The sequence below is a fragment of the Podarcis melisellensis genome, assembly GCF_964234715.1.
Source record: "Podarcis melisellensis genome assembly, chromosome: 3".
Taxonomy (NCBI): Eukaryota; Metazoa; Chordata; class Lepidosauria; order Squamata; family Lacertidae; genus Podarcis; species Podarcis melisellensis.
The window spans coordinates 107,337,725-107,364,846 of NC_138530.1; the positions used below are offsets into that span (position 1 = coordinate 107,337,725).

Consider the following 27,122-nt stretch of genomic DNA (forward strand, 5'->3'; position numbering starts at 1 on the left):
TGAGGCTACAGGGAACCAGGCAGAGGGCCTTCTTGGTAGTGGCACCCACCCTGTGGAACACCCTCCCTTCAGATGTCAAGGAAATAAACAACTATCTAACTTTTAGAAAACATCTGAAGGCAGGCTAGTTTAGGGAAGTTTTTAATGTTTGATGTTTTATTGTGTTTTTAATATTCTGTTGGGAGCTGCCCGGAGTGGCTGGGGAAACCCAGCCAGATGGGTGGGGTATAATAATAATAATAATAATAATAATAATAATAATAATAATAATAATAGTTGTTGTTGTTGTTACTTTGTTTTGCCAAACCAAGGGTTGTTCCCCATGCCATTTTTATTGTTTTTCATTTTCTTTATAGGATTAAGAACAAAAATATACTGTTAGTTTTGCAGTTGTGGATCTTCTGGGGTTAATTTCAACTCTTTTTGAAAAGCCCCTTAACCTCAATGGGGCTGAAGTATCCTATGACATGGCAGTTTTGGATTTGCCAAACGTTTCTGGATCCAAACTTGATTGGTTGTCTCTAAAGGTGCGCTAGGTAGAGTTGTGTTTCAGTTTTCCAGAAAGTGAATTAAAGATGTTGGTGAGCTAAATACTTTTTCTAGAATGGATAGAAATTTGTGAATATTCACTTTTCTTGAGCCTCATTTATGCCATTGTTTGAAGGTGGCTTCTTCCACCTTTAGATTAACCATATGGATGATCCCAGACAATCAGGGATCACGTAGTGAATAAGCTACATAGGCAATCAGATTTGACAACATGATGATATCACTGCAGGCAACTCAGGTAGATATTTCATGGCTTAGTCGTGTGGATGATCATACTCACCCAAGGTTTACACAGTGAATGGCATCAGAATTTTATTCCCACCAGATTGATTTGGCTGCTTGGCCAATTCACTAAGGGCAAGTGAGAGAATGAGAGTGCATGTGAGCAATCAAAATAAGTGCATGTGGGCAATTAAAATAGTGACAAGAAATACAGAAAAATCACTAAAAATTGGGAGTTCTTCAACGCTGTTCAAAAATGTGCAAGAAAACCCCAAAACACCTATGAGCAGTTTTGGCTCAATCCTACAAGTTGGCTCAATCCTACAAGCTGGGCATGTTTAGCCTGGAGAAGAGGAGGTTAAGGGGTGATATGATAGCCATGTTCAAATATATAAAAGGATGTCACATAGAGGAGGGAGAAAGGTTGTTTTCTGCTGCTCCAGAGAAGCGGACACAGAGCAATGGATCCAAACTACAAGAAAGAAGATTCCACCTAAACATTAGTTAAACATTATGTGAGAGCAAGACCACTGTAAATACCCTGAAAAATCAATGCATTACAGCCTGGATTTTTGTATCATTAGGATGCTTTTGAAAATACACTCCCTCTATCATTGAAAACTGTTTAAATTGGTGCCTTTAGACCCAGCAAATATTGACCAGGGTATGTGCATTCTGAAGTTTGACATCCACAGGGTAGACCAACTGCCTTTTTTCTGACATACATAAATAGCTAACAGGCCAACTGTGCTGGGGTTTTTTTTGGGGGGGAGGGGGTCCTCACTGGCCAGGAATGTCTCCATCAGGGTCCAAGATCCTCCTAATAATTATTGACTCTAAAATCAATGTGCATTCCATGTGCATAGCCTTGGTGAGAGCCAATAATACAGTATGTGCATTCCCAAAATCGTTTTAGGCAAGGTGCGAAGTCTAACTTTGGAGTTCCCCTTCTGACTATTGCAGGTGGAATGCATTGCCTAACAAGCCCACACCTATGTCAGACATACCAAGGACCATGTTTGCTTCCCTGGAACAGTTTGGTCCCCCTGAAACAGCTCCCCAAATTCCAAGCTGACATCACCTTTTGGCAGTGCTCCGTTCTAGCAATGAATCAATTTTTTTGTTCTAAAAAATTGTTGATTGCATATATCTAATTGTACATTTACTTACTTGAAACATATACATATGCATTTCACTCTTGTTAAGATTTTCAGGGTGATGTACTTCAAATATCAGTGGAGGCTGGTACATTCACACAAATAAGCCACTGCTTTGATCAACCTCAGTGTACCTTCAACCTGCAACACGCACACACCCCTGCACGGTCTGATCATTGGGTACCATTGTCTGTCAGCTTCCTACTTCATATTCATAGCATTCATACCCTCTACCATTCCCCTGATGAAAATAGGGACATTCCTCACTGCCCATCCAACTGACCCCCCCCCCGACTCCCTATTTTTTGGTTCTGCTCGCAACCCACAGAAAGTCAGCAGTTCAAATCCCCACGATGGGGTGAGCTCCCGTTGCTCTGTCCCAACTCCTGCCAACCTAGCAGTACAAAAGCACACCAGTGTAAGTAGATAAATAGGTACAGTTGCGGCGGGAAGGTAAATGGCATTTCCATGTGCTCTGTCACTGTGGTCCATTGGGCCAGAAGCTGTTTAGTCATGCTCACCACATGACCCAGAAAGCTGTCTGTGGACAAATGCCGTCTCCCTCGGCCTGAAAGCAAAATGAGCACTGCAACCCCATAGTCACCTTTGACTGGACTGTCCAGGGGTCCTTTACCTTACAACAACGGGATTCAGCATACACACCTTCCAGCGTCCTGAGAAAACCCCTTGACCCTGATTTTATTTTATAAATACACTCCAATAAATAATTTTTTTAAAGGGGCAAGATTAGATGTGGACAAACAATGCATACAAAACCCCATAATGCAACGGTTCTCAACCTGTGGGTCCCCAGATGTTGTTGGACTACAACTCCCATCATCCCTGAGCTCTGGCCTTGCTAGCTAGGGGTGATGGGAGTTGTAGTTCAACAACATCTGAGGACCCACAGGTTGAGAAAGGCTGCCATAAAGGCCCCTTGCACTCAACTCGGCTCCCCCTTTCTTCACGCCCAGGACTGCCCTGTCCTCTGCCTGCAATTCAAAGCCAGTGCGTCATTCAGTGCTGGGCGACAGCCTCTCCCACACGTCTCCTGCTCTCCAGCAACCCCTGTGAGGTGCCCAAGGGAGGAGGCTGGCAGTGGCGGCCACAGAGAGGCAACGATATGCTCCCTTGCAGCTGCCACTGCTGCTCAGGAAAGGCATCAGCTCATCCTTCTCCCTGAGCTTGGTAGTGGCACTGGTGGGGAAAGTAGGAACATTCTTGGATCAAATCAGAAGCTGGGTGGCTTTCATAATTCTGGGACTGTCCCTGGAAAATAGGGACAGCTGCTGTTGTAGCATGGGGGAGAATGGGGACAAAACTTGGTTCTGCCTGCCATTGGCTTTGGCTCCAGCTACTGTCTGGGCTTCTTTCCTTCCACCCTTTGTTGTTGTTTAGTCGTTTAGTCGTGTCCGACTCTTTGTGACCCCATGGACCAGAGCACAACAGGCACTCCTGTCTTCCACTGCCTCCCACAGTTTGGTCAAACTCATGCTGGTAGCTTCGAGAACACTGTCCAACCATCTCGTCCTCTGTCGTCCCCTTCTCCTTGTGCCTTCCATCTTTCCCAACACCAGGGTCTTTTCCAGGGAGTCTTCTCTTCTCATGAGGTGGCCAAAGTATTGGAGCCTCAGCTTCACGATCTGTCCTTCCAGTGAGCACTCAGGGCTGATTTCCTTCAGAATGGATAGATTTGATCTTCTTGCAGTTCATGGGACTCTCAAGAGTCTCTTCCGGCACCATAATTCAAAAGCATCAATTCTTCGGTGATCAGCCTTCTTTATGGTCCAGCTCTACCAATCCCAATAGGCACCAGGCACCGCTGATGAAAACATCTGCCAAGGGGAGGGGGGAGAACACACAATGTAAGGTGCTAGTCATGGGGGGGTCCTCAGCTTGCAGAAACAATTTGGCACTAAATTAAAACAGAGACTTTGCAAGGCTCTAGCTGGCATGTGCCAACATGTATGTCTATTTACCCTAAAAAGGGAAGCATGGCCTGCCAAATAGCAAGCAGAGAGAGTTGTGTTGTTTTTCCTAAAGGCACCTGCAACTCAGAAAGTCTCAAAGGCAGTGGCGTAGCGTGGGTTGTCAGTGCCCGGGGCCATGTGGAAGGGGTGAGTGGGTGTGAGGGAAATGGGCTCAGTATGCCTAATGGTGCCTGCATCACTCACCCAGGAGATAACAGATGCAGAGATAACAAAAGAAGAGTCATTCCGTTGTCTGGAGAGGTCACTTCCTGGTTTGCACAGAGAAACCGTTTTCAATGGAGCCCAGCGATTGAAGGGTGCAGCAGTTTTGAGGCAGCCCCAGGTGTTGAAATTTTTAACCCCTAAAATTTTGCGCCTGGGGCGACCGCCCCAGTGCCCCCCCCCTACACACACTATGCCACTGCTTAAAGGAGGCAGTAATGGAGGTCTCTGATCACAATGCTGATGAAATAGTGTAGCAACTCAGCCATGGGCAGAGTTTACATCTGCCTATAGGCATATTGTCACAGAGTAATCATTGAGAACAGTCCATTGACATTTACCATTGCACTTGCTATCTAAAAGCCCCATACCACTTGTAAAAGTTAACTTTGGGCTGTCAATTCAGCTCAGAAGGATCAATAAAATATGATTGCAAATATTTATATATATGACAAGGAAGAGACATATCAGAACATTGTCTATGTACTGATAGATATCATTGTGGGGATCAAATGTCTCTTTCAATTAAAACACAATGATAAGGGGAGGAAGAGGACAACGATGCAAAATGAGAAATGGGAGACCAAATATATTTTCCAATATTAGCTCTTGCAGCTGAAATAGAATCCAACCTGTTGGCTAAAATTTGGCTCTATTCCTGCTAAAATACCTCCCGCTAATCAGTTCAGCATGTTAGATGTAGCAGCACTAACACATATGTCTATGGGCAAGCAAAAGTCCTTATGAGTGTGCTGTGTGGTATAATGTCTCGCATATTTCATGTGGAAAGCTCAGTAGTAGTGCCAGAGAGGCCTGCCCTTTCAGCCTTTTTAAAGCTAAAAATCAATGCTCAAAGTTTGATTTGAACAAACATCTCAAATTCACAAATGATATTTGCTCTGAACGCTGGTGCAGTCTTTGAACTGAGCATCTGGAGATTGCGAAGATGTTTGCCATTCTGTTTCAGAACCCAGAGTTTGGCAACATGTAACTCAACGTGCACTTTGGAATGTGTGAACTTGGGGTTATGCATCTGGTTCATTTTATGGCAGGATATTTCATGAAGATGGAGACAATAAGATGGTCAGTTATCAAGTCTGAAACCCAGTAGAAGAGCCTTGAGTTCATGGCCGACAATCAATTTCCTTGCTATCTTTTACCAGCTTTCTCTTATCTATAGGTAGAAAATCCCATGTGACCTGGCTGAATGCCAAATTTTGAACTGGTGCTTTGTTTTGTTTTTAACATATTTTTATTAAAGATTTCTTGGTTTACAAAAGTACAGTCATACCTCGGGTTAGAGACCCTTCAGGTTGAGCGTTTTCGGGTTACGGACGCGTCGAAACCTGGAAGTACCGGAACGGGTTACTTCTGGGTTTCGGTGCTCGCGCATGCGCAGAATCACTAAATCGCACTTTGTGCATGCGCAGAAGCGCCGAATCGCAACCCACGTGTGTGCGGACGCAGCGTTGTGGGTTGCGAATGCTGCAGGTTGCGAACGTGCCTCCTGCACGGATCATGTTCGCAACCCGAGCATCCACTGTATGTGCAATTTTTTTTAATAAAAGTTACATTTTCTACAGATCAGTTTCATTTGTTGAGACATTAGTGATACATTAGAAAGAAAAGGGGGAAAGGGGGGCATGGTAAGTGGGGCTGAGGTCGAGTGGCAATACAAATCAACAGAGATGGAACAATACCAACTTCACTCTCTCGGACAAAATAAAGGTAAAGGGTAAAGGGACCCCTGACCATAAGGTCCAGTCGTGACCGACTCTGGGGTTGCGGCACTCATCTCGCTTTATTGACTGAGGGAGCCGGCGTACAGCATGGCCAGCATGTGGGCAGCATGACTAAGCTGCTTCTGGCGACCCAGAGCAGCGCACGGAAACGCTGTTTACCTTCCCACCGGAGTGGTACCTATTTATCTACTTGCACTTTGAAGTGCTTTCAAACTGCTAGGTTGGTAGGAGCAGGGACAGAGCAACAGGAGCTCACCCCGTCGTGGGGATTCGAACCACCAACCTTCCGATGATCAAAATGATCACCCTCTCAAAACTAACCTACCTATTCCAAACCCTCCCAATCTGGATTCCCCCAGCCCAACTTTGCAAATGGCAAAAAAAAACCCACACTCATTTATCTTCTCACACGAAAAGCCAAGAAGAAGCCCCAAATACCTGCACCTCCCTTCCTCAGAGGGAGAATGGGGAATCCCCAACACAGAAACATGTTACATCACCAACATAAAACATATACACCACATAATCCCATATATACTACTAGAAGATGAGACCAAACAATGGCTACACCTGGGGAGGGACACAACTGACAGCTGTATTGTTTAAAGTTCCTCAGATCCACAACCACCCCCTTGTTGAAAGAGGGAGCCAGCATGTTTAGGGTTGTCCAGGCAGTGGTGCCATTGGGGCAGGATGGGGGTGACAATTTTCTGTTGGAGATCCCTTGTTCCCTCCTCCCAGCACAAAAATACAGTTCTCAAGTTTCCCTGAAGAAAGAGAATGACAGTTAAACCAGTTCAGGTATGTCATACACTTTAGAGGGGATTCAAATACACATTTAAGTGGGTGTATCTGGCCCTGTGGGTTAAACCACAGAGCCTAGGGCTTGCTGATCAGAAGGTCAGCGGTTCGAATCCCCACGACGGGGTGAGCTCCTGTTGCTCGGTCCCAGCTCCTGCCAACCTAGCAGTTCGAAAGCACAAAGTGCAAGTAGATAAATAGGTACCACTCCAGCGGAATGGTAAACAGCGTTTCCTTGCACTGCTCTGGTTCGCCAGAAGCGGCTTAGTAATGCTGGCCACATGAGCCGGAAGCTGTACGCCAGCTCCTTTGGCCAATAAAGCAAGATGAGCACCGCAACCCCAGAGTCAGCCACGACTGGACCTAATGGTCAGGGGTCCCTTTACCTTTACCTTTATTTGCCTAAACAAACAACTGCACAGATTTTCTCAGTGCTCTTTATCTCAGATTTACTGCATATTGAGGATTAATTTCTCTGAATCCCCTCACTAGAAATGAATGTTTCTGCCACCCCAAAGAAGTTTAGATTTTCAAGGAGTGGGGAAATGCTATTTGTATTCCACCCAGTACTGGAGAAATACCAAGTTTTTTGGCAGTTCTTTCGGCCCAGGATTTCATATAGGGGCAGAAATAGCCTTAAATGCACGCCAGCTAAGTATGGTTTTGTATTTATTCGCACATTAGTGTGCATTCCACAGTTCTGGATGCAAAGCTGCACAGCAGGGTATGTAAATAAATGTCTCCCTGGGGAGAATTCACTGGGGCCAGAGTTTTTCTTCTCCAAGCCCAGAATCAAGATGTCTCTCCAAGGACATGTGAACTATGTCGCCAAAAGAAATTAAAGCATACTTCTCCGACTGCCAGTGAATGAAAGCAGCAAGCAACATTATTCCTCCACTGAGCGTATTTAAAAATCTAATATCCATTTGTTGTGGTTGTTTTAAACATGCTTTAATAATGCTTATTGAAACCTCTCCTGCTATCATAGGCAACATCTCCAGGGGGCTCTGGGACCTAGGCACCCACAAAATGTTCATTGTGGGTGCCCGGTCGGGCAACTCAACATGTTGCATGCTGAGGCGGGGGCTCCTGTATTCGGAGGTTTTTAACGTTTATATTATGTTTTTAACGTTTATATTATGTTTTTACATGTTTTTACAAGCTGCCCAGAATGGTTGGGGCAACCCAGTCAGATGGGCAGGGTGTAAATAAGAAAATTATTTATTTATTCTTATTAGAAAGAGTATTTTTCTCTCTTGTTCTGCTAGCAGCTGAAGTGCTGAGGATTTCTGCGTGTGCTCAGCCATATCAAGCTGGGATTTGCTTTTAACAGCAAGCCAGCCTGTTCCACTTCACGGAGCAGTATTTCTTTGCTGAGAAAAGGTCTGTGTTCTTTGTCATCAGTCACCTGTCTCTGGGAGCTGTCACCTCCATCTCCCAACTTAGCAACCGTCCCGAGATAACAACCCGACTTTCCCTTTTCCCCTTCCTCTTAATCACAACACTTGCTCAAGTAGAAGATTCTCTCCTCCCACCCTCCTTCCTATGCAAGGAAATTGCTCCAAACTCCGCTGGCCGGGGACGCTTGAGGGATTTAATTGTTGTAAATTCCAGGACTAATGTGTGGCTGATAACTTAGCAATCTACTTGCTTTTCACAATTCTTGGACTTTTTAGCTTAAAAAAAAAAAAAAAAAAAACCCTTATCAAAATTAGGTCTCGGCCATGTTTTGATTAAGTTTGTAAAGTTGATACAGATAACAAATGAATAGTTAAATAACAATATTAAAGATGAGAGTTACAAATTGCAATATAAATAAGAATATAAGAAATATAGGGGACACAGGTGGCACTGTGGGTTAAAGCCTCAGCGCCTAGGACTTGCCGATTGAAAGGTCGGCGGTTCGAATCCCTGCGGCGGGGTGCGCTCCCGCTGCTCGGTCCCAGCGCCTGCCAACCTAGCAGTTCGAAAGCACCTCCGGGTGCAAGTAGATAAATAGGGACCGCTTACCAGCGGGAAGGTAAACGGCGTTTCCGTGTGCAGCTCTGGCTCACCAGAGCAGCAATGTCACACTGGCCATGTGACCCGGAAGTGTCTCCGGACAGTGCTGGCCCTTGGCCTCTTAAGTGAGATGGGCGCACAACCCCAGAGTCTGTCAAGACTGGCCCGTACGGGCAGGGGTACCTTTACCTTTACCTATAAGAAATACAGGAAATGATGAACACTGGTGGAGGGAAGCCACATAGGTGTAATATTTATGTTTGTATTTGTGTAGTGTATTTGTATTGTCGGTATTTGAATGGTTGTATCTGTAAAGTTGTGTGTGCATTGTAAATAATAATAATAATATTTTTTTAAAAAAAATATAATTAAAATTAGGTGTTGGCCTAAACAGCTGCCCCCACCCCCATTCACCACCCCATTCACCGTTGATTAAATGTCAGGGGGGGATGTTTCCGTTATGTTTTTGGTCTTTGTGGAGAGCTTCTACCTCCACCCCACAATGCCAGGGGTCCCAGGTTCTTCGGCCTCACTTTTCTACCCTACAAGTACCATGTTTGCCTATTTTTAATTTGCTGCTACCAATTCCTTCAGCTTCACAGCCACCTAGTAAAGTAGTTAGGCTTGGACGTGAGATGGGATCCAGAAAAAGGCTTAATTTAAACTGGCCTGTTAAGGGGACTCTATATACAAACGAAAATCTGAAACCTATATTGGGGACCTCCACTGGTGTGTCCACATTGCACCGATTTCATTGCAACTCAGCTGCCGGGGGGTCAGGGCAGCACCTCCACCCCAACCCATCATGCCATCTGCTGCTGTTAGGACCCTGGAGGGCTGCTGGCAGTCAGGCTAAATGGTGAACTAGATGGACAAATTCTCTATGGCAGCTTGTCATCTTCTTCCTCTTTGGTGATCACTCATGGCTGGGTAAGATTGTCTTCCATGAACATGGTTTTAACAGTTGAATCCGTAAGTGTGGAGGCCAATTCTGCATCCACACGTCCTTCCAGTGGGGACATAGGTTTCCTGGTGGAAACTTCCTCTTAGCACGTTTCTCCCTTTCATCCTGAGTTCAAGCGTCTTCAAAAGTCCATGACACCTTTGGTAAAGGCTGTTCTCCAGTTGGAGCGCTCGCTGGCCAGTGTTTCCCAGTTGTCGGTGTTTATACTACATTTTTTAGATTTGCCTTGAGAGAGTCTTTAAACCTCTTTTGTTGACCACCAGCATTACGCTTTCCATTTTTAAGTTCGGAATAGAGTAGTTGCTTTGGAGGACGATAATCAGGCATCCGAACAACATGACCAGGCCAACGAAGCTGATGTTGAAGAATCATAGCAGCAAATGCCACATGGAAAAGCTGCAACTTCACAGCAAGCCCCTTCTCTGCTCATTTTTTAAAAAACATAGGTACGTCTCAACCAAGTGGGCTTAGAAACCCCTTTCAGACCTTCTTCTTATTTCAAAAGGCTGCAGGTGGAATGGGCAAGGAAAGGAGTGCTGGAGATAGAACTGGCACACACATACACCCTCCCGATTCGCGCTCCATTTCAGCTCCATTCAGGTTTGAGTGTTCTTCAATTCACATCACAGCATTGATCCCTAACTGAGTGGGGTCCCTTGCATGGTTAATTCGGAAAGAAAAATAAAGAATATGCAACTGGTGGGTAGTTGTGTAGAAAAATAAGAATTTAATATATTTTTAGCAATGGCATCTTTTTCAGAAGAAATGTATGGATGCACTGAAAATGCCATATTTGACACACACCCCAAAGGCAAACGAGATGCACCCCTAAGATCTGCATCCATCAAAATTTATTTACTCTGATGAATTTATCTTAATGCTGCCAGCAATTTCAGCTGTACACAGTTATTTTCCATAAATTCAATAAACGTTTTCCAATCTTCTCGAAACATATGTTCTTCTTGTTCTCTTGTCTATACAGTCGTACCTCGAGTTACAAATGCCTCAGGTCACAAATGCTTCAGGTTACAAACTACTCTAACCTGGAAGAGGTACCTTGAGTTGAGAACTTTGCCCCAGGATGAGAACGGAAATTGTGTGCCGGTGGCACAGCAGCAGCAAGAGGCCCCATTAGCGAAAGCACACCTCTAGTTAAGAACAGTTTCAGGTTAAGAACGGACCTCCGGAACAAATTAAGTTCGTAACTAGAGGTACCACTGTATGTTAAGCTTGCAAGTTGTGCATATTCTGTCAACTTAAGTTGTCATTCTTCTTTGGTTGAGACCTCACTCATTTTCCATTTTGGGGCAGATCTGCCTTGAAAGAGGAACCTGTAGCATCTTGTAGCTGCTGACTACTTTCTGTATCTGTGGATATGTGATTCCTATTCCATGGTCCCGTTCAGGAACCATAATGAAGTCAGGGCTAGGCCTCACAGCTTTTATTCACTCCATTCAATGAGACTATATAGCTTCCCTAATTACTAGCTTGTAAATTGCTCCATATCTGTGTGGCTTTTCCCAGGCTTTAGATATCCTATTTAAGGCTGATTCCCTCCCTAGAAGAACCTCTACTGGGAAATGAAGGGGAAAGACTGCAGCTGTGAGGTGCCTCCCCATGTCTGACCCTGGGTCAACAGTGGTCTGCTCAGGCAGCAAGAATGACCCAAGGGGTTCTGGAATCCCCCTCCCTCCCTTGCCTTCTGTAGGATTTTCACAGTTCCACATTTCTATACTGGCACCGTTCTATATCCACCCCCTCAGTGTATCTTGAGAACAATGTACAATGTGATTCCAATTAGGTCAATAACAAATTCATGAAGTTTCAGCCCTCGCCATCTGTCCTGAGAGAGAGAGAGAGAGGGAGAGAGAGAGAGATATTCTGTGGATGGTTGCAAGGGGGTGTTGGGTTTTTTTGGAGGGGTGGCCATTATTATGAAGATTCCGCTTGACGAATCATCTGCATAAATAACAGCAATTAAAGGGGCTTTCTTGGAATGAAGCAAAAGTCCAAATTAATAGTGGGACTGATTTAATTCCAAACGCATTTCAGCCTCACATAATCAATCAATTGTCACCTGCATATTTTAACACAGTTCAACAATTTCCACCCCACTAGCAAAGACGATGTTGGGAAAGATGGAGGGCACAAGGAGAAGGGGACGACAGAGGACGAGATGGTTGGACAGTGTTCTTGAAGCTACGAACATGAGTTTGACCAAACTGTGGAAAGCAGTGGAAGACAGGAGTGCCTGGAGTGCTCTGGTTCATGGGGTCACGAAGAGTCGGACACAACTAAACGACTAAACAACAACAACAAGCAAAGACTGGGGAAATGCTTCCATGCACAGAAATCCCACAAAAATTCCTAAGCATCAGTAAGTCCAGCTGAGTTCAAAAGGACTTACTCCCAAATACCAGGAAGCCAGATATTGTTGGACTACATCTCCCTGTAACGTCAGCCATCATGGTTAGTAGTCAGGGATGATGGGAATTGTAGTCCAGAAACATCAGGAGGGCACTACATTGGCTACCCCTGCCCTGGTAAATATGCTTTGGATTTAAAGCGCAGTATATAATTTAATAGACTTATGAGAATGTGTTTGGGGAAATGGGATCCTTCTGCCCTTAACAGTGTTGAATAATACGCACAGGTTCAAAAACAAGTAATTAGCACCCAAATCTCACTATACACACTACAGATTCAAACAGTCAAACAGCCAGAGCTGTGAGTAGTATTGTAAACAAATAAGCAGCCTTAAGTAAGCCTTACTTTTTGTGTTTTTCCAGTCCACAGCAGCCGTTTCACCAGAAACCATGGTGCTAGGTAGTGGGAGAGACCAGATAAATAGGAGAACACTTTTTCATTCCTTGTTTGCCTTTACAAGTTTTCATAGGGTTATTTTCTGGGGGTGTTTTGGGGGAGGAGAGTCAAAATCCCACTGGCAGGAACACGTTATAAATTTCCTCATAGATCATTGACTCATTATGTGAACACTCATCTAACAAACAATTTCCTGAAAACACACTGTGTTCAGATAGCAAGACTTGCCTATATTATTATTATTATTATTATTATTATTATTATTACTACTACTACTACTACTACTACTACTACCCTGGTTTCTCCAGCCACTCTGGGCAGCTCCCAACAGAATATTAAAAACACAATAAAACATCAAACACTAAAAACTTCCCTGAACAGGGCTGCCTTCAGATGTCTTCTAAAAGTCAGATTGTTTTTTATTTCCTTGACATCTGAAGGGAGGGTGCCACTACCGAGAAGGCCCTCTGCCTGGTTCCCTGTAACCTCACTTCTCGCAGTAAGGGAACTGCCAGAAGGCTCTCGGCGCTGGACCTCAGTGTCTGGGCTGAACAATGGGGGTGGAGATGCTTGCTCTTTGTACATGCTCTTGAAGAGTAGCTATGTTGATTAGTTTGCTGGGTACACTGTGCTACAATACCTTAGAGCAAATGTCGTCTTCCAGATGTTACTCCCATGAGCCTTAGTGAGAATGATAAGTAGATGGGGATGCTGAGATTTGTGGTCCAACAACATCTGGTGAGGCCACACTGGCTTCCCTTGCCTAATAGACGTACTGGGTCTATTTCAAAGACAATAGTTTAGCCCTGAGAAAATACACAGAGAAGATGAAGAACACTGGAGGACAGGAAAACCAAAAGTAACTAAATACACCCTGAATAGTACAACTAACTTGATTTGGATTGTGAATGGAATGTCCAGCTATTTACTCTAAAGACAGGGAAATCCTTGTTAGGTTTTCTTTGTCAGGGTTTCCCAAACTTTCATCTCCAGCTGTTTTGGACTACAATTCTCAGCATCCCTAGCTAGAAGGACCAAAGCTCAAGGATGATGGGAACTGTAGTTGAAAAACAGCTGGAGGCCCAAGATTGGGAAACACTGTTCTAAATGTTTCATATGATGAGGGACAGCATGGGTAAGCATGCTAGCTTCATTGCCCTCCACAATTTGGAAGGATAACTAAATCTCATGGGAACTGCAGAGCTAGAAAAGGATACACATTACAGATGTTTTCCCTCCAACTCACAGAGACCCATGGAGATAGCCAATGGGAGACAAAACTAGTACAGTGATATCTCAGTTTACAGTCATACCTCTGGTTAAAGACGCTTCAGGTTGAGCATTTTCAGGTTGCTTCCTGCGGCGACCCGGAAGTAACAGAACGGCTTACTTCCGGGTTTCGCCACTCGCACATGCGCAGACACTCAAAATGACATCACGCGCATGTGCAGAAGTGGCGAATTGTGACCCGCGCATGCACAGACACAGGTTGCATTCTGCTCAGGTTGTGAACGGGGCTCCGGAATGTATCCTGTTCGCAACCAGAGGTACCACTGTACGAACTTAATCCGTTCCGGAAGTCCGTTCCTAAACCAAAACCGTTCTTAAACCAAGGCATGCTTTCCCTAATGAGGCCTCCCACCGCAGGTGCCCTTCCACCATTCAGCTTCCATTCTTAGACCAAGGTAAAGTTCGCAAACCTTTTGGTTTTGCGGAGTTTGTAAACTGAATAGTTTATAAACAGGGCTGTTCTTAAACCGAGGTAGCAGTGTATGCTCTCCATCCCTCAGATTTGTTGTTTAGATGTTTAGTCATGTCCGACTCTTTGTGACCCCATGGACCAGAGCATGCCAGGCACTCCTGTCTTCCACTGCCTCTCACAGTTTGGTCAAACTCATGCTGGTAGCTTCGAGAACACTGCCCAAGCATCTCATCCTCTGTCATCCCCTTCTCCTTGTGCCCTCCATCTTTCCCAACATCAGGGTCTTTTCCAGGGAGTCTTCTCTTCTCATGAGGTGGCCAAAGTATTGGAGTCTCAGCTTCAGGACCTGTCCTTCCAGTGAGCACTCAAGGCTGATTTCCTTAAGAATGGATACGTTTGATCTTCTTTCAGTCCATGGGACTCTCAAGAGTCTCCTCCAGCACCATAATTCAAAGGCATCAATTCTTCGGCAATCAGCCTTCTTTATGATCCAGCTCTCACTTCCATACATCACTACTGGGAAAACCATAGCTTTAACTATACAGACCTTTGTTGGCAAGGTGATTTCTCTGCTTTTTAAGATGCTGTCTAGAACACCTGAATAGAGCTACAGACATGCTAAAATGAGGGATAAATGGTTAGAACTTTGAACATATGTTTGCTCCATTCTAAAGCATTTATTTTCAGGTGGAGCATGTGTGCCTTCTATGTCTGGCTGCACTTTACATTTGCCATGGGAAAAGGAGCCAAACAATGTGTGCTCCTTCTGATGCTGCCTCCCCATCTGCTTCGCATTGGGCAACACTTGAGAGGCAAAAGAAAGCCTTTCCCCCTGGATTCCACTTGATCTGACCCATCATTTTCCAGAAGCAGCTCAACCGGGCAGCTCAACAAAGTTTTGCCTGAGAGCTACAAATGACCACATAAGGTTGTTTGAGTTGCAGTTTTGTACATGATTGATTGATTGATTGATTGATTGATTATGAAGGGTTGTATCCTGGTATTTCCATCAGAAGATTCTCAAGATGATTCACAACAGATTGCAACTCTACAAAAGTGGTACCCCAAACCTCCACACATAACAATCCTTAATCCAGTAGCCTTAAATTCTCTGGCAGGTGGCTGAGGCCAGAGTGTTTTTCCTTTCAGTTCTGCAATCCCCAGAGAAAATGGCAGCTAGAGCAGAATGTTCTCTCCAACAGGAAAAGAGTGGGGGGAGCAAAGTTATTGCGGCGGCTGCTTTTCTTTCTTTTTTGGGAAATTTTAAAAATTAGATTTTACATAACAAATTTCAATTTAAGCATATTATTCACCTTCAGAGTTAGGATTCTCTGAAACCCTTGACTTCCCACCGCCCTTCCCTGGTTTCTGTTGTCAATCCCTTTTTCCTTCAGCTTATCCTATTTTCTCTAATTTGTTAGAAATATTATTAACCATTTTTCCATTGTATTTTGACATTACAAGCATAACTCTAATCCTGCCAAGGGTTTTAGTTGTTTACAGTGTTCTCTTAAATACATTATAAATTTTTCCCATTCCTTCTTGAATTTCTTCTCTTCCTGGTCTCTGATTTTCCCAGTCAATTTTGCCGTTTCGGCTTAGTCCATCATCTTCATCAGCCACTCCTCTCTGGTTGGAACTTTGTCTTCTTTCCATCTCTGGGCCAGTAGTATCCTCGCTGCTGTCGTCGCATACATCAAAAGTCTTTTCTGCTCTCCCGGAATCTCTGTACCTAAAATGACTAATAGAAAAGTCTCTGGATTTTTCACAAATGTTATTTTAAACATTTTCTTCAAGCAGTGGCTGCTTTTCTGTCCAGTGAATGGAACTCGGCTTGTTGAGAGAGCATTGAACCAGAAAAAGTGAGCAGTGAGTGATCAGAAATGAAGAGTCGGCAAAAGCTTGATGAAACAAATTTCTTTTCAGCAGGTATTTAAAGCCCACCACAGTTGGCAGTTCCCAAATTGCACAGGTGGTGTAGAGGATGGAGGAAATTCAAGGGAATGATGGGGTTTGGGGTTTGGCATGTTCCCCCAATGCATCTGAACAATTGGATATTTTTAATTATTATTTTAATTTTTATTTATACTTTTCAGATTTATACAGGTCACTGGTTTTACAATCATTTTGACATTTCAAAACTTGACTTTCTTTCCCCCTCTTTCTGCGGTTCCTTAAATTTATTTTTAATATCTTCTGCATATCCAAATTAACCTATTTGCTCATTTATTCATCTGCTTTAAACATATACTCTTATGAAACTGCAGGCTATTACAATAATCCTGCCAATGTTATTATCTGTTTACAATTTACCTGTTAATATCCAATAAACCATTTCCATTCTTTTATAAAAAGTTTGTGATTTTGATTTCTTATTCTTACAGTAAGTTTCACCATTTCTGCATATTCCATAAGTTTTCGTATCCATCCTTCCTTTGCTGGGACTTCTGCTTCTTTCCTCTTGGGGCAAGTAACATTCTTGCTGCTGTAGTCATATACATGAATAAATTTATATACAGTTTGGGTAGTTCTGTCCCTATAATTCTCAAATAATGCCTTATAATGCCCTGTATTATCATTCATCATTCACATTGTTATCAGCACCAGAAAGAGATCATAATGGCCAATCTCTCTCCTTCAGGTGGACAACACCAGCATGAGGACACAAAGACCAGTCTCTCTCCTTCATTGGCCGCTATCAACATGAGGTCACAAAGGCCAGTCTCTCTCTCCAGGGAGACAGCATCCTCATGAGGTCACAATGGCCAGGAGAGGATATGAAAAAACCAGATCACAGCAGACTGTGTGTGCAAATGGTAGAGGCAAGTGTTGCCTGGCACTCCAAATTCAATGGTGAGCCTTCAAAGTGCAATAGCCATCTCTCTCCTTCATTGGCCACTATCAACATGAGGTCACAAAGGCAAGTCTCTCTCTCTCTCTCCTTCAGAGAGGCAGCACAATTTCTACACAGTTTAGGTACTTCTGTCCCTATAATTCCCCTTTTGGAGAGCTTCTGGGGGTTTTTGTGTGTGTTTTTACCAACGTTATTTTAAACATCCTTTTTCATTTCATTATATATCATTTCCCATCTGAACAATCATAGCCTTGGAGTTGGCATAGTAAATCTCTTCACTTTGCGGTCAGTGTCCCAGTTGCAGCAAAATGGCAGCGGCACAGGATGCAGGAATTGCTTCACCACCCAATTCTCCACACTGCGACTACCCTGGTAAGGTAGGATTACTCTGTAAGTCATTTTTTAATTCATTACTTATTTTGCATGCTAGGACACAGGTGGCACTGTGGGTTAAAGCCTCAGCGCCTAGGACTTGCCGATCGAAAGGTCGGTGGTTCGAATCCCTGCTGCGGGGTGCGCTCCCGCTGCTCGGTCCCAGCGCCTGCCAACCTAGCAGTTCGAAAGCACCTCCGGGTGCAAGTAGATAAATAGGGACCGCTTACCAGCGGGAAGGTAAACGGCGTTTCCGTGTGCAGCTCTGGCTCGCCAGAGCAGCGATGTCACGCTGGCCATGTGACCCGGAAGTGTCTCCGGACAGTGCTGGCCCCTGGCCTCTTAAGTGAGATGGGCGCACAACCCCAGAGTCTGTCAAGACTGGCCCGTACGGGCAGGGGTACCTTTACCTTTACCTATTTTGCATGCAAGGGCCTAATGTGGCAGAGCTCACTTTCCCCCTTCTTAATTGGCTCTTCAGAATCAGTTCCCCAGGGCTGGGGGAGCTTTTCCACCTTCTCTTCTGAGACCAAATGCCTGTGATGGGCAGGATCAGAGACAAATGTGGGCAGAGCAATAAATGTGAAATTTACCCTAGCGTAGTAGGCTACTTGTTAGGCATATCCTCAAACACACCCTCTATCTCCCATACAGGCAAGTGAGAAGCATTGTTAGAGGTCAACAACACATTGGAGCTAGGCCTATTCTGGGATCAAATCAGAAGCGGGATGGCTTTCATAATTCCAGGACCGTCCCTGGAAAATTGGGTTTGCATTTGCATCCTGCGTGTGAAACTCCCATCCCTGCTATAATTCATCATCCTTAATTTCTGACTGTTTGGCTTACATGTCGACCGTCCTGGAGCCATGCAAACAAATTATCTGCTCCATCTTTAGTCAAAGTGGCCAAATTCAATTTAGCAAAGATGAAGGGGTCACTCTCAGTAGACAACAATTCATATTTTTGAGAGTTAGCCAAAGGAAATAAATAAAGTTCAACTTTAGCTATCTGAAAGGCCTCGGAGACATGCAAAGCATTTGACTAATCAGAAGCTAGGAATGCTGTTTATTGAGGGTTGCAGTGACACGAAGCTACCGTGGTAATATGGCAGAGTCTCTCTCTTCCTCTGTCCACAGCAAAGGGTGTTGTCCTCTACTCCTCCGGTGAATTTCCCATGTCCACCTAGATTGGGGTGGGGCAGACATCCAGTTGCCTGACATTTTTATGTGACCTTACTTGATTCCCGCTTCCTGAAACAATATTTGAATCGAAATGTAGCAGTGCTACAAAATTCGCTCTTCTCTGATTTTTGCAATGCCCTTCTCTCTCTCTATCTCTTAATAATCTTTATTCATTTAAATTACACACATACACAAAGAATTTACAACCTCATACTACAAAAAGAAAATTAAAGAAAAAAGAATTAAGAAAAAAGAAAAGTAGAAAATACAGAAAAAAGAAAGAAGAAAAAGCAGATTTACGTGCATAAAAAAATTAATCTTCCTAATTAATACTTAAATAAACACTCAAATAAAACAGACTTCTGACAAAGCGAGTCTTCCCTTCTCAACAAAACAATGTGTGCAAAAATATATATATTGGGGGGAAGTGTGCAAATAAATGCATGTTTGACAGAAAAATAGAACACACAAATGCATTATATTGAGCAGGAGTAGGCAACCTAAGGCCCATGGGCCACAAACGGCCCACGAGCCGCCCCCAAACTGGCCCACGAGCCGCCCCCAAACTGAGCCACCTGCTCGGTGAGTCCCCACAAACTGTGCTAAACTGGCGCAGTGCAGGGACTCGCTTCTTCGGCGCCAGAAATCGTGTCTGCGCATATGCACACAACAGAAATTACGTCTGCACAGACGCAGATGCTAGAAATCGCGGGCGCGGGTGCTGAAGCGCAAACACAATCCGGCTCACGGAGCGATCTCCGCAGGAGTGAACCGGCCCAGGAGAGGTAAACAACCCCTGATATTGAGAGATACTGCTTGCAAAAATGTGTATATCAGAAGAAATGAAAATGCATAATAAAATGCTGGCAAATTGTTGTATTGGCATTATTATTATTATTATTATTATTATTATTATTATTATTATTAAAAAAGAAAAGCAATACAGAAATGCGGAGAACTTAAGACTGGAAAAAAATGAGAATTTGAGAGAAATCAGACTGGATAGTTATTTTATTATTATTATTATTATTAATTGAATTTATACAGTGGTGCCTCACAAGACGAAAATAATCCATTCCGCGAGTCTCTTCGTGTAGCGGTTTTTTCGTCTTGCGAAGCAACCCTATTAGAGGCTTAGCGGATTAGCGCTATTAGCGGCTTAGCAGCTTAGCGGCTATTAAAGGCTTAGCGGCTAAAAGGCTATTAGCGGCTTAGCGGCTTAGAAAAAGGGGGGGAAGCGAAAAAAATCGCAAGACTCGCAAGACGTTTTCGTCTTGCAATGCAAGCCATAGGGAAATTTGTCTTGCGAAGCGCATCAAAAAATGGAAAACCCTTTCGTCTAGCGGGTTTTTGGTCTTGCGAGGCATTCGTCTTGCGGGGCACCACTGTATACCGCCCTATACCCGGAGGTCTCAGCGCAGTTCACAGAACAAAATCAAAATATAAAACCCAAAAATATATAATCGAAATAAAAACAACAACCCAATAACCTGCCCACCCCCGCAAAAAACCCACATTTTAAAAGGGCATAGGATGTTTCATCAATCCCTACAACCAGGCAGTGGTGCCAAATCTGTGACAATTGCTGTGAGGGAGGGAAAAACTGAGGTGTACGTGGGTTCCCACGAGGCAAGACACAGTGATTACATGGCCAAAGGGAGGGAACATCTCCCATTGGCCATTGGGAGGGATCAAAATGGTCTGACACTGATAGTGAGTTGTGTGGTGCCACAAGTGCCACCCAAACTCTTCACACAATGAGTGTAACACAAAGCCAGATTCTCATGGTCCATTGTACAAGCAAGCTTTGTTCCAGTTTGTCCCACTGTTTCAGCCTTTCAGGGTTTCAGTCAATGTTGCGTCTAGAGAACGAATGTCGCCCCCGTGCATTGCGCAATCTATAAGCGCTGATGTATACATTTTTTTTTTTTTTATGTATGCGACAACAGCCACATGGATGTTGCTAGCCCAGAGATGGAAAGAAGAGTCCCTACTAGAGAGGAATGGCAAACTAAGCTGATGGACTACGCCAGATGTAGGCAAACTAAGGCCGGGGGCTGGATGCGGCCGAATCGCCTTCTCAATCCGGCCCGCAGACGGTCAGTGTGTTTTTACATGAGTAGAATGTGCCTTTTATTTAAAATGCATCTCTGGGTTATTTGTGGGGCCTGCCTGGTTTTTTTTACATGAGTAAAATGTGTGCTTTTATTTAAAATGCATCTCTGGATTATTTGTGGGGCATAGGAATTCGTTCATTTCCCCCCCAAAAATATAGTCCGGCCCACCACATGGTCTGAGGGACGGTGGACCGGCCCACAGCTGGAAAAGGTTGCTAACCCCTGGACTGCGCCGAAATGGCAAAACTGACTGGAAAGCTCAGGAACCAAGAATACTAAAACTTTAAGAAAGAATGGGGAAAAAATATGATTTATTTAGGAGACCACTGTAAGCAGATGAAAACATTAGCAGGATTCTAATAACACTTGTAACATACACTATAGACAATATAGAAAGATATAAATTATGAAATACTATGCAGTTGAAAATGTTGACAATCGGACCCAGGGAGGGGGTGGTGGGAAGTCTCGAGATTCAGAGAAATCTCTATATATGGATATGTATTTGGTTTGTTACAACTTTACATTTGGAAAATCAAATAAAAACGATTTCAAAAAACAAACCAACGCTGATGCAGCTGCTTAGCAGAGGGAAAACGGCACGCTAGCAAAGCGGTACTCATAAATAACCTGCCATCTTTGAAAAATTAAACGGAAGCCTCCCAGTTGACCTTTGGCCTCTGGTCTTCCGTAAAGATGGCTGGGCAGGATGGCCAATGGAGACAAATCCACAAGCGCAAAAATCAATGCCGCTACTTAAAAATCCTTATGAAATACATCGGGACAGAGATGCAATGTATAATTAATTGATTAGCCCCAAGAGATCGTTCAACGGAGCCCAGCACAAATGAGCAACATCAAATTTAAGTGATGAAAGATGTAGCATACAGTAGTGTGTGAGGGACTTTTTACTGGGTGGGTTGGACACCCAGTAAAACTCTGCCTTCTTGTTGATAACCATCCTACAAGCCAACTGTTAGATTTTCATTTTTTTGAAAAATGAAATAAAAAAATGCTACTTATGTAGGCCAGCAATTTCCACTGTAGACCAGGCCAATGAGCAGCCAAAGAACAGAAATAAAAAGACTCCTATGGGATCCACTATTCCACAACTGAAGCCAAGTGTGGAGAATGATTCATGGTTTTGAGCCTTGACGTCTCACTGGATTGGCTACGGAACAATTAACCATAAAACGAAATCGTGCTTTTTCTTCCAGAACACTTTGAGGCAAAAGAACATCTTCAACAGCTTGCCCTCAGAGCGTACCACACAACTTGTGCAATAAACAGCAACGTTGGTTTAAAAGGGGTGGCGCTGTGGGTAAAACCTCAGCGCCTAGGACTTGCTGATCGCATGGTCGGCGGTTCGAATCCCCGCGGCGGGGTGAGCTCCCGTCGTTCGGTCCCAGCAGTTCGAAAGCACCCTTAAGTGCAAGTAGATAAATATGTACCGCTTTATAGCAGGAAGGTAAACGGCATTTCCATGTAATGCTCTGGTGCCAAGTTCGCCAGAGCAGCTTCGTCACGCTAGCCACGTGACACGGAAGTGTCTGTGGACAGCGCTGGCTCCCGGCCTCTAGAGTGAGATGAGCGCACAACCCTAGAGTCTGTCAAGACTGGCCCATACGGGCAGGGGTACCTTTACCTTTACCTTTGCCACACTGAGACAGGTTCATTTTTTATATAAATTTATTTTTTTGGTTTTTCAAATGAAAGATTACAATCACATATCCAACATACATCATAAAAACAAGAGTCCAGAGAATCTTCTGGACTTCCCCCCTCCCCTTTGTGGGTCCTATTGTTAGTCATTCCCTCCTGCATCTTTCATAATAATCCAAATCTTTTACATTTCCATTATGTCCAAAATTCAGCATTAAACTACATGTTATTCCAATCCTACTAACGATTTTAGCTATTTGCAATGTTTTTTAAGATAGATTATAAATTTTCCCCATTCCTTATTAAAATTTTGGTCTTCCTGATTTCTGATTCTTCCAGTCATTTTTGCCATTGCAGCATAATCCATCGATTTAATCTGCAATTCTTCTCTGGAAGGGACTTTATCTTCTTTCCATCTCTGGGCCAATAAGATCTGCATACCCATGGTCACATACCTAAATAGCATTTTCTGCTTCCTTGGGATTTTGGCACCTAGAATTCCTAAAAGAAAGGATTTGGGGGGTTTTTAAAAGAAAAAGTTATTTTAAACATTTTTTCACTTCAATATATATCATTTCCCAAAATTCTTTTACAGTTGTACCTTGGAAGCCGAATGCCTTGGCTCCCAAAAAATTGGCTCCCGAACCATCAAAACCCAGAAGTGAGTGTTCCAGTTTTCAAACGATTTTCGGAAGCGAGATGTCTAGCTTGGAAGCCTCGCTTTGGTTTTTGAACAGTTCCGGGAGTCAAACAGACTCCCAGAATGCATTCTGTTCAAAAACCAAGGTACCACTGTACTACCTTACATGTCCACCACATATGATAAAAGGTGCATTCTTTTTCTTTACATTTCCAACATATATTTGCACCTGTTTTATACATTTTTGCTAATTTAAAGGTAAAGGTACCCCTGACAGTTAGGTCCAGTCACGGACGACTCTGGGGTTCCGGCGCTCATCTCACTTTACAGGCCAAGGAAGCCAGCATTTATCCACTTCCGCAGACAGTTTTTCCAGGTCATGTGACCAGCATGACTAAGCCGCTTCTGGCAAAGCCAGAGAAACACACAAAAACACTATTTACCTTCCCACTGGAGCAGTACCTATTTATCTACTTGCACTCTGTGCTTTTGAACTGCTAGGTTGGCAGGAGCAGGGACCGAACAACAGCTCACCCTGTCACATGGCCTAGAACCACCGACCTTCCGATCAGCAAGTCCAAGCGGAACAGTGGTTTAAACCACAGCGCCACCCATGTCCTTTATTTTTGCTACTTTACTGGGAGTTAAATATCAACGGTACATCATTTTCATATAGTTGCACTGAGACAGGTTTAGAACTGCAAGATGAAAGGGTATTTTTTTTGGTGGGGGGAATATCAGCAGAAGAAATAGTTACAAGGTTTTATGCATGAAATTATGTTTGTGAAAATATGCTTCATTAAATGTTCTGAATGCGTAGCCCTTCGGAATGTCATAGTTGGGTAGCTGACAAAAGGAGGGCTTTGCTAGAAACAGGAGAGGCTCATCCTTAACTGGAAATGTGTTCTAGAACATTCTTAGGAGCACTGTGGGGAATGCAGGGGCTAGAATCTTAAGCAGCAGCACTTCCACTGCAACATTTGGTTGCAGTTCCTGCTGAGCCCAGTTGCATGTCGAGGTCCCCCAACCCACCCACCCCCCAAATAAATCACAATTCACACAGAATTTTTGTTTAGATTTTTGACATAATTTTGGCCACAACTTTATTAAAATACATAAATGTGAGTGGATGATAAGGAATTGGTTCCGACTATCTGTCCCCGCCCCAGGACAGAACCAACTTCTGGATTCCAGCGAAAGCAGTAATGAAAAACAATATTGGAGAGAGCATTGAGCCGGGCACCAGACCCTCACCTCTCCCCGCATGCTCCCAGGGTCTTGCACGGCCCTAAGCCCCATTCAGGGGTACGGACAAAAGAATGGCAAGCCCCTGGATTCCTTTAACGGAATTCCCTTGCTGCAGCAGCATTGGAGGGGCAGACACCACCAATTCTCACCCCTCCACCAACCAATTTTTTAACCAATGCCTAACTGCAAGCTTGCAAGTTGTGACGATTTGCTATGCAGTAGGCAAAAACCAAATGGCATCAGCCAATCAGCCAAATGGACAAAATTCCTACCAGGCCCCTGCCCCAAAAGCAGACGGCCCCATGACAGGCATAGCAAGGTCAACGCAATAGCCCCAAATTAGGGAGGGTGGGTGAGTGATCCAATGCATGCAGCAAAAGAACAGAGTCAGTGCTGCGTGGCCTGATTTTATAACCTTTGGTCCGTCCCAGTAATTGGCAACATCAAGATTTTCCCAGTAACCCAACAGCCCAATCACTGCAGATGGTCATCCAAACTATCCCGCCCAGCAACAGAGGGGTGGCCTGTCAGACCCCACCGCAACACGTGCTCTCCATGAAGGAGAACGTGCTTTGTAATATATAGAATAATAATGAACATCTCAGGACTCCGGCCCCCTTCCCTTACTCTTGAAAGGCTTTCCAAGAATATCCATACGGTCAAGGTTTATGCTCAGTTTCCAAAATAAGGGATCATGTGCCTTTGTCTCAACATTCTAAAACAAATGTTTAAATCTAAATGGATTCTATTTGGGCACAGCTGGAGTTTACTGTATATGGATCAGCTTACGGAATCAGGTCCTGCGTTTCTTGACACACTGCTACATTTCAGTCAATATTTAGCCAAACCTGATCCCAATTTACTACGAGAAAAAAATAAATCAGCCAGGAAGTTTTAAGGAGAACATACTTGTGTTTGAAACGTCTACCCATGCCTTCACTCTCATAGGGTCAATGCAGGACTTCCCCATTATTATCATTATTAGCCTTTGAATGGTGAATTTGTAGTGCTGATGTGGCTTACTTGGTTCACTGGGCAGTTAAAGCTAGAGGTGAGTCATTTAAGGCACATTTTGCATTGCCAAAAGGACGTTGGAGGAGATTTGATGCTCTCAGGGCTGGCCCAAGACATTTTGGCACCTGAGGCTGCTGCCTGAGGCAGTTGCCTCACCTTGCCTTATGGGTGAGCTGGCCTTGGATGCTATCCATTTTATTACATATGGTTCTGACGTATGTTCATATAGCTGTGGCCTGTCGAACCAAATAAGCTGGGGGGAAAGTTACACAATGTCAATATGAGGTGTCAGATGGATTATTGCCATTCCTATCCTACGATCCAGTATGACAGCAGCCGTGCTCTGGAACGATTAAGATCAAGCAGGCACCTTTGCTGAACTGTTTTTGACGCCTGATGAAAACCTCTTTTGCTCCGGCAAGCCTACCAAAACATGTAATTTTATTATACTTGTTTTTAAGTTCTGTTGATTTTATCTACAGTCGTGATCATTCTGTTATGTCTACTGGTTTTTTAAAAGAGTTTGCTCATTTTGTTGGTATGTTTTCGATAAACATTTTACACCGTTAACTTCGTAGGGTTTTTAAATTTATTTATTTTACTAAGGAGTTTATACGTTTTGCTAGATAAATAAATCTTCATAATATGCATGCTCCAAAGGCTTCAGCTCATGTCGGTCCTACTCTGTCTCTCTCGCCACACAGTGAACAAGGGCACTGCTAGGACCGGTAACAAACAGGACCCAGACTCCACTAGAAATTGGTTCTAAACAGTGTTTTCTGTGTTTGGCATCCTGTTAAAGTGCTGAGTTGTGAGAGAAGTTGTCATATACTCTTATGCTAGCTGGTGATGTGTAAAGGTAAAGGATTTCTGGACAGCTAAGTCCAGTCAATGGTGACTATGGGGTTGCGGCGCTCATGTCGCTTTCAGGCCGAGAGAGCCGGCATTTGTCCACAGACAGCTTTCCAGGTCATGGGGCCAGCATGACTAAACCGCTTCTGGTGCAACTGGACACCGTCACGGAAGCCAGAGCGCACGGAAATGCCATTTACCTTCCCGCCACAGCGGTACCTATTTCTTTACTTGCACTGGTGTGCTTTTGAACTGCTAGGTTGGCAGGAGCTGGGACAGAGCAACAGGAGCTCACCCTGTCATGGGAATTCCAACCGCCAACCTTCTGATCAGCAAGCCCAAGAGGCTCAGAGGTCTAGACCACAGTGCTACCCGAGTCCCTATTGGTGATGGGTAGGGATGCAAGAAAGCACCAATATCTTTCTTAGAATCATAGAAACGGTTGGAAGGAACCCCGATGATCATACAGTTTAAGCTCCCCACAAAGCAAGAATCTCAACTCGAGCTTCCATGACAATGGCCATCCAACCTCTGCTTTGTCGTATGCAGTGCTGTTTCCCTTCCACTGCAGCTCACTTTCCAACAAAGACTACAATATTCATCTTGCTATCTGCAGAGGCGGAATTTTATTGCAAGTTGATTACTTTATCATTACGTGATTCCATACCATTCATTTCAATGCAAAGGAAACAAGATGCAGATAGGGAGGGGAGCCATTATTTATGTATCGTTGGTGGACTGGAAACAATAGGGAATAACTACAGCAGGAGTCTAGGCTCAGCTAATATTTATTTTATTTGATGCTTCACCTTTGTGTCCCACCTTTCGTCCAAGGAGCTCAAGATGGTTTACATGGTTCTCCCCATTTTTACTTCTTCACAACTACGCTGGGAGGTAGGTTAGCCTGAGAACAAGGGACTGGCCCAAGATCACACAGTGAGCTTTACAGATGAGTGAGGATTGATCTCTAACCTCCAACAACAGGACTGTACAAGGGTCCCCAATTATAAAATCACAGAAAACGGGAGA

General features: G+C 44.0%; 1 protein-coding gene and 2 long non-coding RNA genes across 4 annotated transcripts in view; 2 read left to right on the top strand and 1 right to left on the bottom strand.

Moving 5' to 3' along the window:
* Positions 1-591, top strand: part of LOC309367267 (uncharacterized protein) — a 32,262-nt gene extending 31,671 nt beyond the window's left edge. The window contains exon 6 of the transcript XR_014166971.1: positions 357-591. The gene's annotated coding sequence lies outside the window, so the exon portion shown is untranslated. The remainder of the gene's footprint in view (positions 1-356) is intronic.
* The window catches only part of LOC309367271, a 161,546-nt gene that overhangs the window by 80,889 nt on the left and 53,535 nt on the right, over positions 1-27,122 (bottom strand). The gene's annotated exons all lie outside the window — the stretch shown is intronic.
* On the top strand, positions 16,901-25,811 carry LOC309367324. Of its 2 annotated transcripts, none has more exons than XR_014167040.1 (4): positions 16,901-17,129; positions 17,257-17,397; positions 22,935-23,000; positions 25,471-25,811. It is a non-coding gene; the product is annotated as an uncharacterized lncRNA (long non-coding RNA). The 2 variants fall into 2 exon arrangements; XR_014167041.1 differs by having other exon boundaries at positions 17,257-17,384.